At 34.6% G+C, this 15168-nt stretch overlaps 1 long non-coding RNA gene across 1 annotated transcript in view; it reads left to right on the forward strand.

Moving 5' to 3' along the window:
- The first annotated feature begins 808 nt into the window (after positions 1-808).
- Positions 809-15168, forward strand: part of LOC144191978 (uncharacterized) — a 55906-nt gene continuing 41546 nt past the window's right edge. The window contains exon 1 of the long non-coding RNA XR_013325020.1: positions 809-958. This is a non-coding gene — a long non-coding RNA (uncharacterized LOC144191978). The remainder of the gene's footprint in view (positions 959-15168) is intronic.

A 15168-nucleotide genomic window follows, 5' to 3' on the forward strand; every position in this document is an offset into this window, starting at 1 on the left:
AAATATATCTAAAATAGTCCGGCCCACATGAAATCAAGTTGACCTTAAAGCAGCCCGCGAACCAACGCGAGTCTGACACCCTTGTACTATGACTGACATTACCATAATTCCGTAAAACAATAACACAACAACACTATAACCGCCAGTTAGCGGTCAATTCTTTAGCATAATGTAGTCGCACATACTATAATGCATCAGAGTGGAGATTTACGCTTGGACAGGTCCTGTTGAAGCGAACTATATGTGTAGCCACCCATAGAAGACCCCTACTCGTAAAGTCTGGACCACTTTCCACTTCGGGGGTCTTCAAGATTCACGGTTTAAATCCACTGTTGACAAGCATGTGCTTTTGTGGGCCAATTTCTGGTTTGTTTTGGGTAGCAAGGCAGAAAAAATATGCCAAGTTGTTTACCATTTTATAGGTTTTTACAGTTTACAGCAAAGTTTCAGAGTTATGTGCCTTTTAGCGTTATCTCAACGTTTTTGTAGTAACATTCCCGGTAGCATTAAGTTCTACAAAGGAAAGTCAATGTAAATATTACTGAAAATCATTGTAAAATTACACTTGTATTTTTTTGGACGTTGTTAAGAAACACTTAAAAAAATTAAGTCAGATTCTACGAATTTGAAAAATAATGTTTTATTGGATGTAGCTTTTTTGAACGACTTAGTGGAAGAAAAACATGTATTAACTTTAAATCATTATTGTTTGTTGTTATTAATTCAGAAGTCTAAAGTTGAATAATATTTTGTGGAGGGTTGGAAATGTTTATTTAATTATTTGTTATTACATTTTTCATTTTTCTAGGTGGCATAGCGCTCGAGTGGTTAGCAAATCCTCCTCACAGTTCTGAAATCGAGGGTTCAATCTCCAAGTGGAGTTTATATCTTCTTCCTGGACCTTTGTGGATTTTCTCCGGGTACTCCGATTTCCTCCCACATCCCCAAAACATGCACGGTAAGTTAAATAAACACTCTAAATTGTCTGTGATTAAAAGTATGTGCTTTAATGGTCTGTGATTGGCTGTAAACTGAGAGTGAACACCACTTATTGCCCATAGTTAGGTGGGATATGCTCCAGCACCCCCCGACCAAAGCGGTTTGGAAACTGAATGAATGTATTTTTTCTGTTAATAGTTTTTTGTAGCATAAACTTGATGTAAATAGAAGAAGCTTAGCAATTTAGTTGTGATATAAATGAAAATTAGCAATCCATGTTGGAGTCCATACATATTTTATATCCTTTAACAATTTGCCAAGGGCAACCATGCAAATGTTACTAGAATTCACTGCATGCATTTTTTTACTGAATTTTAAACTATCCAAAAATACATATATTATGTATAGTTGTCTGTTGGTGTGGGGTAGGGAAGCTATTGCTCGGGAGCCACATGTGGTTTTTTAATGGGTGCATATGGCTTTGAGATAAGATATGGAAACCAGTGGTGAGAGAGCCGAGTCTTCTGCATCCATTCTCTTATTGATACTCATTTATACTCTTTGATACTCATTGATACTCATTGATACTCTTTGATACTCGTTGATTCTCATTGATACTCATGGATATCATGGTTACTCATGGATACTCATGGATACTCATGGATACGCATTGATGGTCATTGTACTCATTGATAGTCATTAATAGTCATCGATAGTCATTGATACTCGTTGATACTCGTTGATACTCGTTGATACTCGTTGATACTCGCTGATACTCGCTGATACTCGCTGATACTCGCTGATACTCGCTGATACTCGCTGATACTCGCTGATACTCGCTGATACTCGCTGATACTCGCTGATACTCGCTGATACTCGCTGATACTCGCTGATACTCGCTGATACTCGCTGATACTCGCTGATACTCGCTGATACTCGCTGATACTCGCTGATACTCGCTGATACTCGCTGATACTCGCTGATACTCGCTCATTGATAGTCATTGATAGTCATTGATAGTCATTGATAGTCATTGATAGTCATTGATAGTCATTGATAGTCATTGATAGTCATTGAACCTCATTGATCCTCATTGATCCTCATTGATCCTCATTGATACTCTTTGATACTCTTTGATACCTTTTGATACTCATTGATACTCATTGATACTCTGATACTCTGATACTCTGATACTCTTTGATACTCTTTGATACTCTTTGATACTCTTTGATACTCTTTGATACTCTTTGATACTCATTGATACTCATTGATACTCATTGATACTCATTGATACTCATTGATACTCATTGATACTCATTGATACTCATTGATACTCATTGATACTCATTGATACTCATTGATACTCATTGATACTCATTGATTAGCAACAGCATAACAACATTGACCTAAGAATTTTGAGACTTTTTGTACTTTAAAAGTGGTAAAAGGACAAAAATACATTGTGAATGATATATGTGAGAGATACATGTGAGTGTAAAGTAAAAAAAACATAGTTTTACTAAAAAAAGTTAGTTTTACTCATTTTTGCTGTTACCATATGGTAACCATTGTTCCCTAGGAGAAAGCACATAAAAAATGTTTGGTAACATTGGCAACAGAAGACGACAATACGAGGCTTTCTACCGTAGGCCAAGGTTTGCATGTGAAATATGCATGAAGCGTTGACATTTGATGCTCATACCTTGAGGGACATCCAGGCAATTCCGCCGGGATTGGCTCGACGCCAACTAGCCGCAAGCGGAACCATGAATAACCTCACTTTGTTCGCCTTACTACTTAGCAACTGATAAAGAAAATCAACTCGAATATTGAACCTGAGCTTCCCATTTCCTACATTTGAACTCAACTTCAACCTTTACGTTTTGTTGATAACCTCATCTTTAATTTAGCGTTAAAATCAAACCACTGTTGGCGACGACGACAATTGCAAAGGTAGTCAGTCGCCCTAATCAGGACTGTGTCGAGTCAAAACGAATAATTGTTGCGTGTCCTCTGGAGCGAAAAGACATCCAACATGCAGCCCTCCAGCCTTGTTGGCCTTGTTGCAAAGATAATTCATCAAAGTCAAAAACTTTTGGCGTACGACTACTTTAACGACGTTCGGTTTCTCCGTGAATCGAAACCCGCATTTCGTAGAGTGATAGTGGTCGCCATCAAAAGCATCTTTGTTTGTTTTTTTTAAACAAACTCAGGCTTCTGAGTGCAGATGTCAACAAAGAGATGCTTGTTGATGTACGGGCACGTCTGAATGGACACTGAGGGCTTGTTTGCAAGGATGACACACCGGGATTTGTTTACTTCCATGACCAGCTGCTACTCACTGATTTACTTACTCCATTTTTTTTTCAAGCTAAGCCCACGCGATTTCTTGTTTTCTGAACAAATTCGTTCGGACAAGTTTACCACACAAAAACTGGACAAAACTAGAAATTAAACTATAGTAAAATAACTAAGAGAACTACAGTGCCTTACAAACATTGATCAGGGCAAAAACCCAACACAGTCCAAGGTTGTTTTTGCGCAAGATCTACTCCGTGACAAAGATTATCATTGGACGAGTTTCTAGCGATTTTAGGATTGTGAAGTCGGTCCTGACTGCGTGGGTTTTCTCTGGGTAGTCCACTTTTCGCCCACATCCCTAAAACAAGCATGCTAGGCTAATTCGATGCTAAATTGACTCTGGGTTTGTTTGTGATTGACTGTTTGTATCTTGGCGCCTTGTGATTGGGTGGCTTCCAATTCAGGGTGTCCTCCATGGTTGGCTGGGGTAACCTCTAGCACCCCTTGCGACCCATGTGAGGATAAATTACCCAGAAAAGGAATCAATCTGCTTTTATTAAAGCCCATATCGTTTTTCTAATTAAAAAAACAAAATATGTTTTTGTATTTAACTAAAATACTTTATTTTTCATGAAAATAACATATTTTGATCCAAGATGGCGGCGCACGGGTGCAGTGGCTTTATGCTCTCCTACTAATTTAGTTTTTCGCAGTTTCTTGGTATGATGACAATTAAGCTTTTGTCAAGTCAATGATGATGACAAAGCCTATGTTCGATTATTATTATTATTATTATTATTATTATTATTATTATTTGACCGGAAGTCGTTGATAAGCAGGATTCTGTAAGTGTCTGCACCCCGTCTGCATCGTAAAATTCATGAATAGTTCTTTCAATTGGTTCTTTTTTAGTAGTTTTTATGCTTCTTTTTAGGAATTTGGAATTTGGAATCTTACTCAATCAGGGGAGTACAAAAATATATTTTTAGTATTCCATATATACAAAAAAATAGTTCTAAAAATATTTTTCTACATAATTCTACTCGATTTTCCTATTTAAAAAAAGCATACGATGAAAATAATCACAAAAATAAAATGAAAAACCTGATTGACTGCCTCCAGTCGATTTTACCTACTATGTTACCTTTATTATTATTATTACTTTAGACGATAGGAGGAAATTCGTACAAATTAGTATTCAGAATAGGCAAGTTTTTTCATCACGTTGTTGAGAGGTCATCAGTTCGTCCCTCTCTGGGTTCACCAAAGAGAGTGACAGCTTCATTAATTGGCCCACTTCAGGAAACGTAATTCCGCTAATGCACACAAATGAAGCCTCCTCATTTTAACGATAACATGCACGTACGTCCTTTCACGACTCCTTTGGGTGAAGATAAGGGATATACGTTTTGACACGTGTCAAACCCGCACATACAGTTTGTACTGTAAACGCACGATGATTATTAATTTCATTCATGATTTAAAGCACATATACTTCTTTTTTTTCCACATCAAATTGAATCTCTGATATTTTACCAACAACAGATTAAAAAAAAACAAATATTGACACAAAAATATCTTGAATTTTATTGTCAAAATGCTAGCAACTTTGGTTGCCAGATGTACTTAGAAAACTATAAAGAGTTTATTGGAAAATTAATAAAAGAATGTAAAAAGGAGTACATTTGAATCATTGTTTATAATCATTATAATCATTGTTTATAACTGCGACAGAGTACAATTTTAAATATCTGGCTATCATTAGCTCAGCAGTCAGCACGCTTGACTTCTCATGGTTACGAATGGAGAACAGTATAACATTCATATATTTTTTAAAATTACAAAAGTCTATTGTGTTTTTTATAATAACTAAATAACTTTTATAGAATAGTCAATCATTGTAATTTGCAGTTTACCACATTTTTTAGCGATACAATTCTGGCAACTACAATTTTGCTGGTATATTTTGATTGGGTCGTTGTCATGATCCATTTCCAAAGGCAACCATGTAATGACGAGTAAATGACAGGTGTCAAAGTGGCGGCCCGGGGGCCAAATCTGGCCCACCGCATCATTTTGTGAGGCCCGGGAAAGTCAATCATGAGTGCCAACTTTCTGTTTTAGGATCAAATTAAAATGAAGAGTATAGATGTATATTAAATTTCCGATTTTCCTCCTTTTAAATAATAATTGTCATTTTTTAATCAATTCATTCTGTGTTTTTAGTCCAAAAATCATTTTGTAAAATCTAAAAATATATATTAAAAAAGCTAAAATTAACATTGTTTTAGATCTATAAAAACTGAATATTCAGGGCTTTTAATCCAGTTCTTTTAATCCATTTATATTAAAAAAAAATCTAAATATTATATCTAAAGTGATCCGGCCCACGTTAAATCGTGTTAACATTAAATCGGCCCGCGAACCAACCCGAGTCTGACACCCTTGTAGTCAACCATTTTGGATGTTGTAACCATTGTAGAGCAACCATTGCAAAAACGTATTATTGACAATCTACCCTTCAAAATGAGTACAGAAGAAAACTTTTCAGGGTGAATGACCCCCATACCATTAATACATTAGGTTGCGCAATCACATCGTGAATGCATACAGCGTTATTAGCATCCACGTGACAACCTGTCACTCGTTGCGAGGCAAAAGCGCCGTGACGAACGGCATGGCGCTCTGCCCAATGAACAAATGAATTCCGGCGGGGTTTTTGGATGGGCTTTCCGGTACCAATGTTTCGACATGTATCACGTTAACCTTCTCATTTTCGAGTTCATCCATTTTTTAAGGTGCTGGGTGGGGGTGCCGTCTCGTAGCCGAACGTATCCAGCCGGGTTTTTTTGAAGATGGCTGACGGCTGAGCTTCCATTAAGCCTCGCCATGCAGAGTATTGTGTCACTTCTGGTGCGTCCAATCTGTCAAGGCGTTCAGCTGTCATGACTGAGCTGCACAGTGCATGCAAATGACGCTGGAGGTAATCAAGAAATGGGGGTGCCGGGGTGTTGGTGCCTCTGTCAAACTAGCGAGATGGATTGCATGACAGTCACAAGAAACAAGCACGTGTTTGGAGTGCTTACAGCAGGAAAATATTCAATATTTGTTTTTTTTGTTCCCTCTAAAGTATTTATTCCAGATTTTTTTTATTCCTCTTGAGTATTTATTCCAGATTTGTTTTATTCCTCTTAAGTATTTATTCCAGATTTTTTTGTTTCTTCCTCTTAAGTAATTATTCCAGATTTGATTTTGTTCTTCTTAGGTATTTATTCCAGATTTTTTTTGTTTATTCCTCTTAAGTATTTATTCCAGATTTCTTTTTGTTCTTCTTAGGTATTTATTCCAGAGTTTTTTAGTATATTCCTCTTAAGTATTTATTCCAGATTTGATTTTGTTCTTCTTAGGTATTTATTCCAGATTTTTTTTGTTTATTCTTCTTAAATATTTATTCCAGATAATTTTTTGTTCCTCTGAAGTATTTATTCCAGATTTTTTTAGTTTATTCCTCTATAGTATTTATTCCAGATTTGATTTTGTTCTTCTTAGGTATTTATTCCAGATTCTTTTTGTTTATTCCTCTTAAGGATTTATTCCAGATTTATTTTTGTTCTTCTTGGGTATTTATTCCAGATTTTTTATTTATATATTCCTCTTAAACATTTATTCCAGATTATTTTTTGTTCCTCTGAAGTATTTATTCCAGATTTTTTTAGTTTATCCCTCTTAAGTATTTATTCCAGATTTGATTTTGTTCTTCTTAGGTATTTATTCCAGATTTTTTTTGTTTATTCCTCTTATGTATTTATTCCAGATTTATTTTTGTTCTTCTTAGGTATTTATTCCAGATTTTTTATTTATTTATTCCTCTTAAATATTTATTCCAGATTATTTTTTGTTCCTCTTAAGTATTTATTCCATTTTTTTGTTCTTAAGTATTTATTTCCGATTTTTTGGGTTGTACGTAAACTTTAGCAATTTTTACTGCCCGTATTCGAAATTCAAAACCAAAGAAGTCAATTCAATTATATTGTGACAAGAGTGACAACTATAAAACACTTGGAAAAGAAATGTTTACTATCGCTGTTGTGTATTTTAAAAAATAATGGAAATCAAAATAATCAGTCATGAAATATTGAATGTTTTAAGATCGGTTCATTTTTGTCAGTTTACACACGTTGTCGATTGCTCTGAGACTTGATGTGTTGACAGCACTATAAAAAAATAAAATATTACTCGTCCTTCCTTTGCAGTTTTGCACGTAATCTACTGAAATGCTAATGCACGGTCAATCAATATCGTCGTATATTTACTTGGATGCATTTCTGCTGATAGTGCAAGTGTCAGAAACGTAATCAGTGGCCTCCAAAATATGATTTTGTCTTTATTCATTATTGCCAGTAGCAAAAAAGCTGCTGTACAGTTTGTTTTTTTAATGATTTTTATGCTTTTATAGACGGTCAGGGAGGAATTAACTCACACCCTGATTGATGTTTTGTGATGATCCTTTGCTTAAGGGTACTTTGGCAGTGGCAAGCTAGCAAACTAGTTTTTTTTTTTTTACTCTTTAAATATTTTTATTGTATTTTCCCGCATATTAGCCGCCTCCGCGTAAAAGCCGCACCCTTAAAATTGCCTTAAAATCATTGAATTTTACTATTTCTCTCGTATAAGACGCCCCCAGATTCACAATTTTCACCTCCATTATCATGATTTTAATAGTGAGTACAAAAGTATTACTTTGAAGGGTAAATCTTAACAACAATCATCATATGTAGTATTTCTGAGATACTGTATCAATAGAAAGGATTGTCTTCTGTTGCCTGCACGTAAATAAATTCAAAAAGGAAGTCATGTGACCAGTACAACCAGGAAGTGAGTCTGTAGTGGTCTAGTTTGTCATCCCTCGGTAAGATAGCTCCGCCCTGAGTGAGGAATAGCTTCTAAAAGTGTTTTTTTCACATTTTATGCGAAATAAGTTTGCGCATATAAGCCTTACCTTCAATTCAGTCATTTTTTTAACGACAAATACGTACATGCAAGAAAATACGGAATATTTTTTAACCAAAACCAATAACTGGAATTGTAAGTTTTGTCCCAAAATCCCAAATTAATGACCATCAAACCACATAAAATAGAGTAGTATGAATTTTAAAATTAGATTCTTATTTTTAAAAGTTAAATGACACATATCCCGTGCTAATCTCTGAGCCCCAAATTGAAAATAGTAATGATAAAAAACCCTTATAAGAGGCACTGTTTAGACTAAATATGAATCACTTTTTGGATGAATTTTTAATGACCAGTCATAATTGGCACGTGTTTTCACATTTTTCGTGAATAATACATGACAGCACATCTTCATGATTTACACCCTTTTCATATTTTGAAAACAAATAGTACATTTAACATTTAAAAAGAGCAGCCTACTCTTGTGATTTATAATTAAAAGTTTAACAAGTTATGGACATCTTTATTAATGTATCATTTATTTGCTAGCGTAACTAAGGTGGGTTTGAAATTGTGTTTTTTGTTTGCCTGCAGGCTTTTGGAAGCAATCTTCTTACAGCTAATGATAGTATGTATATACTTTGTGTTTTTTATAATGTTTTTGTGTAATGGAATGTATACATTCCCATCAAAAAAAAAGGGAAAACACACAAAAGTACACAGCGATTACTTGTCAGGAATTGAATTTCCCAAAATGTTGCTTAATGGCCCACGAAAAAATCTATTTTTGTGAGTTTTAACTGACTGGCATTAAATAAAAAACAAAAAAATCCATCCCTATTTTAAAGCACTCACTGTTTCAAGTTGGCAGGGCAGAAAATGCAAAACTTTACATCGATTAGGGTTGAATCGAAATGTAGAGAAACACTTTAAAGCTTCTCAAATGGACTCCTTGTAGTTTTCACATAATGCCTTTAGAGATAAATCCATGGATTAGGATGACCAATTTTTTTCCCCACGTGTGTTATTTAATCAAATTTGAACTTATTACACCATATTTCTACACTCTGCCACATTTGTCCACAATCGGATCAACAGCAGTTCATCTGGGAGATGCTATTGTTTTACACAGGCTTGATGCTAGTCATATCTAAGAGAGGGAGTTTAATATCCAAGTACTGTTTAATATCTAAGTACTTTTTATTATCCAAGTCCTGTTTAATATCCAAGTGCTGTTTAATATCCAAGTACTGTTTGATATCTAAGTACTGTTTGATATCTAAGTACTGTTTGATATCTAAGCACTGTTTAATATTGAAGCACTGTTTAATATCGAAGTACTGTTTAATATTGAAGTACTGTTTAATATCTAAGTACTGTTTAATATCTATGTACTTTTTAATATCTAAGTACTTTTTAATATCTATGTACTTTTTAATATCTAAATACTGTTTAATATCTGTACTTTTTAATATCTAAGTACTGTCTAATATCTAAGTACTTTTTAATATCTAAGTACTGTTTAATATCTAAGTACTGTTTGATATCTAAGTACTGTTTGATATTTAAGTACTGTTTGATATCTAAGTACTGTTTAATATCGAAGTACTGTTTAATATTGAAGTACTGTTTAATATCTATGCACTTTTTAATATCTAAGTACTGTTTAATATCTATGTACTTTTTAATATCTAAGTACTGTTTAATATCTATGTACTTTTTAATATCTAAGTACTGTTTAATATCTATGTACTGTTTAATATCTAAGTATTGTTTAATATCGAAATACTGTTTAATATCTAAGTAGTGTTTAATAACTAAGTAGTGTTTATTATCAAAGTACTGTTTAATATCTAAGTAGTGTTTAATATCTATGTACTGTTTAATATCCAAGTACTGTTTAATATCTAAGTACAGTTTCATATCTAAGTACAGTTTCATATCTAAGTACAGTTTCATATCTAAGTACAGTTTCATATCTAAGTACTGTTTCATATCTAAGTACTGTTTCATATCTAAGTACTGTTTAATATCTAAGTACATTTGACCGGCAACCAAAAGACCAGCGACCAAACGTCCTGTCATGGATCTACTACCACATGAAACAATACTATTTTTTATCAGGCCAATTTACCTAATGTTAGCTAAACTTGGTAGCATTGCAAGACCCGTTGAGGCGCAAACATGTCTACAAGTCGCTATGTAATGATTTTAATCAGGAGCTCATTACAGCGAGCACACGGAGAGTACTCAATCACATCAATTGATTCATTAACTGCCAAGGGCATTGAGGGACTAGGGTGACAATCGGATCCTTCTGGGGACCACGCCATTGGTCGAAATTTAATAGTGTTACATAAGCAGCCACCACGTGTGTTGTAGCTACTTCTACATCTAATTAAAAGGCAAATAAGTCATCCCTTACATTTGGAAATGGGCTGTAAGGACAGATGTTCTCACAAGGGAGCTGCTTGACGACTGTTTTTTTTTACGGGGCGCCCGGGGGGAGCTTAAATGGGGGTGCTGTTGGACCGAAATGGATCTGGCACCCCTCATCAAACTAGAAATGTGAGCAGACGCCTGCTAATCTTCACGCTGTTGCGAGGCCAGACGTAATGACGGAGAACCGACTCGTTTTAATGGCGAGCTAAGTGAGGAGCACTCCTGTGTCAGCTGTTCAGAAAAAGGATTTTCACAGGTGGAACGGCTTCCACTTATTTTCCTGTCAATCACGACTATCGTAATAAGGACCGGTTGGGTATCATTGGCTCGTACCCTGGAATTATGTGGAATTAACCGGGACCTTTTTACACAGGCGGTTTGGTTTTTAGTGATAAATCGTTCTCAAAGCTAATGTCGCTAATTTCTCAACGGGTTAGAGGACTGTACACACTGCAATTAGAGCACTTGTATTAGTTGTGACAGTGTTGTATGGGGAATTGAACTCGGACTTGTGACACTTTGATTACATGTGTTTTTAAATAGGCATTGGTGACAAATTAGGTTAGGTTAGGTTAGAAGTTTATTTCATTCTGTATTTGGGACATTTCTTGGTTGCAGTAGGAAGACAGACACAGAAGACATTGTAGAGCTAGGTAAAAAAAATGGAGCCATACTCAGGAAGTCCACAAGGTGGGGACCTTCTGCAGACTGAGACTGAGGTTACCGCACAGTCACTCAGTAATCTGGAGGTTTTAATTATATTATATTAATGTATAATCAGAAGTGGCTAGTTAACTATCTGTTGTCCTTAAAAAAAGACAAAAAATGGACACCTATTGGTCAGAATTGGAACTTGCTGGTATGGTTACGATGAAGAAAAAAATTATTTATTGAAATGTCAAAAAGCTTTGAAGGCGTTCAAAAATGATTAAAAGCTTTTTTTAACAATTCGGGGATTTTAAAAGAAGAAAAAAGGTTTTTGATCGATTTTGGCAAAATGTTGCATTATTTTTATCAACAAATTCAGATTCAAGCTCAGTAATTTACCATATTTTGAACAGTCTCTCAAAAAAAGGTCCACCATTAAGGATTATCACAAGATTACGTAAACTGTAACAAAAAAAATTGACCAAAAAAATTTGACAAAAAAAAAATTGACCAAAAAAAATTGACCAAAAAAAATTGACCAAAAATAATTGACCAAAAAAAATTGACCAAAAAAAATTGACCAAAAAAAATTGACCAAAAAAAAAAATTGACCAAAAACCAAAAAATTACACCTTTTGTTTACTACATACTAAAATACATTTCATTTTCTGAGCACCTGTATGCTTAATGTTAAAATATAACAAAACTTATTATATTATAAAAAAAATAACCATAAAAAAAATGTAAAAACAACCAAAATCGGCCGATAAATATTGGTCAGTTCTTCAATACTTACATTGGCCTTAACATGATACTTTACTCCCCAGACTACCAAAACTGTTGACCAGAGTTATCTTTATCAGTATTAGCGCCTTTTTGACAGATATTGAAGCAAAACCCTACACGGTCAATGAGCACAACAGCCCCGTTAAAAACAAAAAATCGGCTTTTCGGATGCTTTGACACATCAGTCAGTCGGAGAGGGGTTTTGAGCCCAGAGTTTCAGCATGAATGCCTTCTATTTAAGGGGAGAAGCCACTCAGAGCCTATTCCCAACTGACAAGTCAAATGTATCTCTATTTCCCTGTAGTAAAAAAAAACACAAAAAAACAAGACAAAACTTGGTCTGATCTGACCTTCATCGCCTTGCTGGTCATTTTACAGCACATTTTAATCCATAAATTCATCATGTGGATTTTTTTTGTTTTCGCAGTGGTTTGTGATGACAGTCATTTTCACAACTTGAATCTCCCTGACTGTTTAACCGTGAAGGTTGTTGCTTTCCTCAAAAAAAAAAAAAACTTACAAAAAATGTCTTCTGGTAGAAAAAAAATGTATTCAAAATGGCTCTTTTTTGGAGGGAAAATAAGGTTATTGAAAATCAGTTCTAGGTAGTTGAACTTTTGCTTTTATTCTTTGTTTTTCATATTCTTCTTCATTGTTTACCTGACTCTTATATTTGCATTTATTTTTTCCAGTACTTGATTTAGTATTTTTGGAGTATATTCCGTTCCTTACTTTGTTAGTCTGGGTTAGGGACTTGTAACTGTTTTGGTACTTATTAGAACATAGAACAGGCATGGGCAAACTACGGTCTGGGGGCCACATCAGGCCCGCTAAGCCTTTTAATGCGGCCCGCTGAGGTTGTCCAAATAATGTTTATTATTTTTTCCCCAAGATGGCGCCGTAACGCGGAAGCCAGTGGCAGTAGCTGTGTCCACTCTTATTTGTTTTTCGTGTTTTACAGCCCCTCTATCTTTTTTTAAAAGACATTTTAATATTTCTTAATACATTCCTTTTTACCTGACTTTGTGGCAAATATATTTCATAGAATAAGATATATTGGGGCGGGTTATACGCGAGAAATTGTAAAATTCAACAATTTTTAAGGCAATTTTAAGGGTAAAGGCTTATACGCGGATGCGACTGCCGTATTTTCACGACTATAAGGCGCACCACATTATAAGGCGCACCCTGAATGAATGACATGTTTTCCATATATTTGGCGCACTGTGTTATAAGGCGCACTGTTTATTTTGGAGAAAATTTAAGACTTAAGTGCGCCCTATAGTGGTGAAAATATGGTAATTGCTATTGACTTCCAGGGCATGAAGCACAGTCACCTCTAGAGCCAGCCATTGTGTATGTTTTGGATTTTTTTGGTTAAAATCTTGCAGTGGGGGAGGAGCTATATGATAGAACATTTTGAAAACAAAGATGGCACCTGCATATTTAACAGTATTGTTTCAGTTCAGGCGTTTGTGTTTTTTTAATATCCGACAATGGTGGTTTTTCATTTTTAGTTTTGTTTTTTCCATATAAAAGGTGCACTGGATTATAAGGCGCACTGTCTATTTTGGAGAAAATTTAAGACTTTTAAGTGCGCCTTATAGTTGTGAAAATACGATAATATGCAAGAAAATACAGTTTTCCTCATATATAGTAAATATGTGAGTGGATCCTTCTTGTAAAAAAATGGTTGCTGGTCCAATTACGGACATATGCATATTTTAAAAAGGTTTTATCATTCTACCTTTTAAATGAAAGGTCATTTTTCTTAGTCGTCAATTGGGTTTTATATTAAATATGAGCATCAGCGGGAGTTCTAAGAAGTTCTACTCGTTTTCTATCAGAGTGACAGAATCCGAACCTCCCTGCTGCCAAATTCCGTTGGCTGATTTGACACTGGGCCCGAGGTTGAATGCGCTGACCTTTCTCTTTCCTCGTCTTGACATGTGGAGGCAGCGTTCTCCTCTCACATTGTCTCCTGATACGTTTGATCATATCTGGGCTGCCGTGAAGGACTGCTCCCCGCCTCTTTCTATAAAGCGGCTGACAGATCAAAAAATACTCCAGGGAGCTTTTGCCAGTCGACTGGATCACTGGAATGTGGGGGGTCCCACTACTGAGATGTGTTGGCGAAGGGCACAGTGCTGTCGCTACATGGCTTTTTTTTTGGAGGGGGAGGGGTTTATTTTGGAATGGAATAAGGCTGATGCAAAAGCCAGAAAGTCCCAGTACACTCAAAAGCAAAAGATTATAAGACTGCTGTTATATGTACTGTTGAGCCTTGAAAACTGCAAAAATATGATATTATTTGACCAAATTTTGCTTTTTAAATGCAAATAATTTGTCACATAAATATGTTTGTACTACTTGATAGAAATTTCTGGTGTCAAAGTGGCGGCTCGGGGGCCAAATTTGGCCCAATGCATCATTTTGTGCGGTCCCAAAGAAAATCATGAAAACATAATTTCTGTTTTATGATCAAATTTTATTTAAAATTATAGTTGTGTGGGGAATATTTCCTTCTTTTTTCCTCTTTTTAAATCAATAATTGCATTTTTTTAAAGTCAAAAATTGTTTTTTGTGTTTTTTAGTTCAGAAAACATTTTTTAAAAGCTAAAATAAATGTATTTTTCCTGTTTTTTTTATTGAATATGATTAAAAATATTTCTATACAAATAAAATATTTCTATACATATAAAACATATTTCTATATATATAAAATATTTCTATACATATAAAATATTCCTATAAATATGAAAAATATTTCTATACATATAAAAATATTTCTATACATATAAAAATACTATACATTTAAAAATATTTCTATACATATACAAAATATTTTGAAATTTTTAAAAGATGTTTTCCCTTATCAAGAAAAACATTCTAAATATTATATCTAAAATATTTTATTTTTATTTTTCACTGTAAGTCAACACATTTTCAAAAACATGATATATATAATACATATCCTCTTTTTTGATTAAAACTGCGTATGTAAATGAAGCTAACAAATATTCAACTTTGGGCACCACACGGCTAGGTTGTGTGCTAAGCTAATAACCCAAGATGGATTTTCTCCTCCCGATTCAGGCAACC

This window comes from Stigmatopora nigra, unplaced genomic scaffold (genome assembly GCF_051989575.1).
Source record: "Stigmatopora nigra isolate UIUO_SnigA unplaced genomic scaffold, RoL_Snig_1.1 HiC_scaffold_25, whole genome shotgun sequence".
Lineage (NCBI taxonomy): Eukaryota > Metazoa > Chordata > Actinopteri > Syngnathiformes > Syngnathidae > Stigmatopora > Stigmatopora nigra.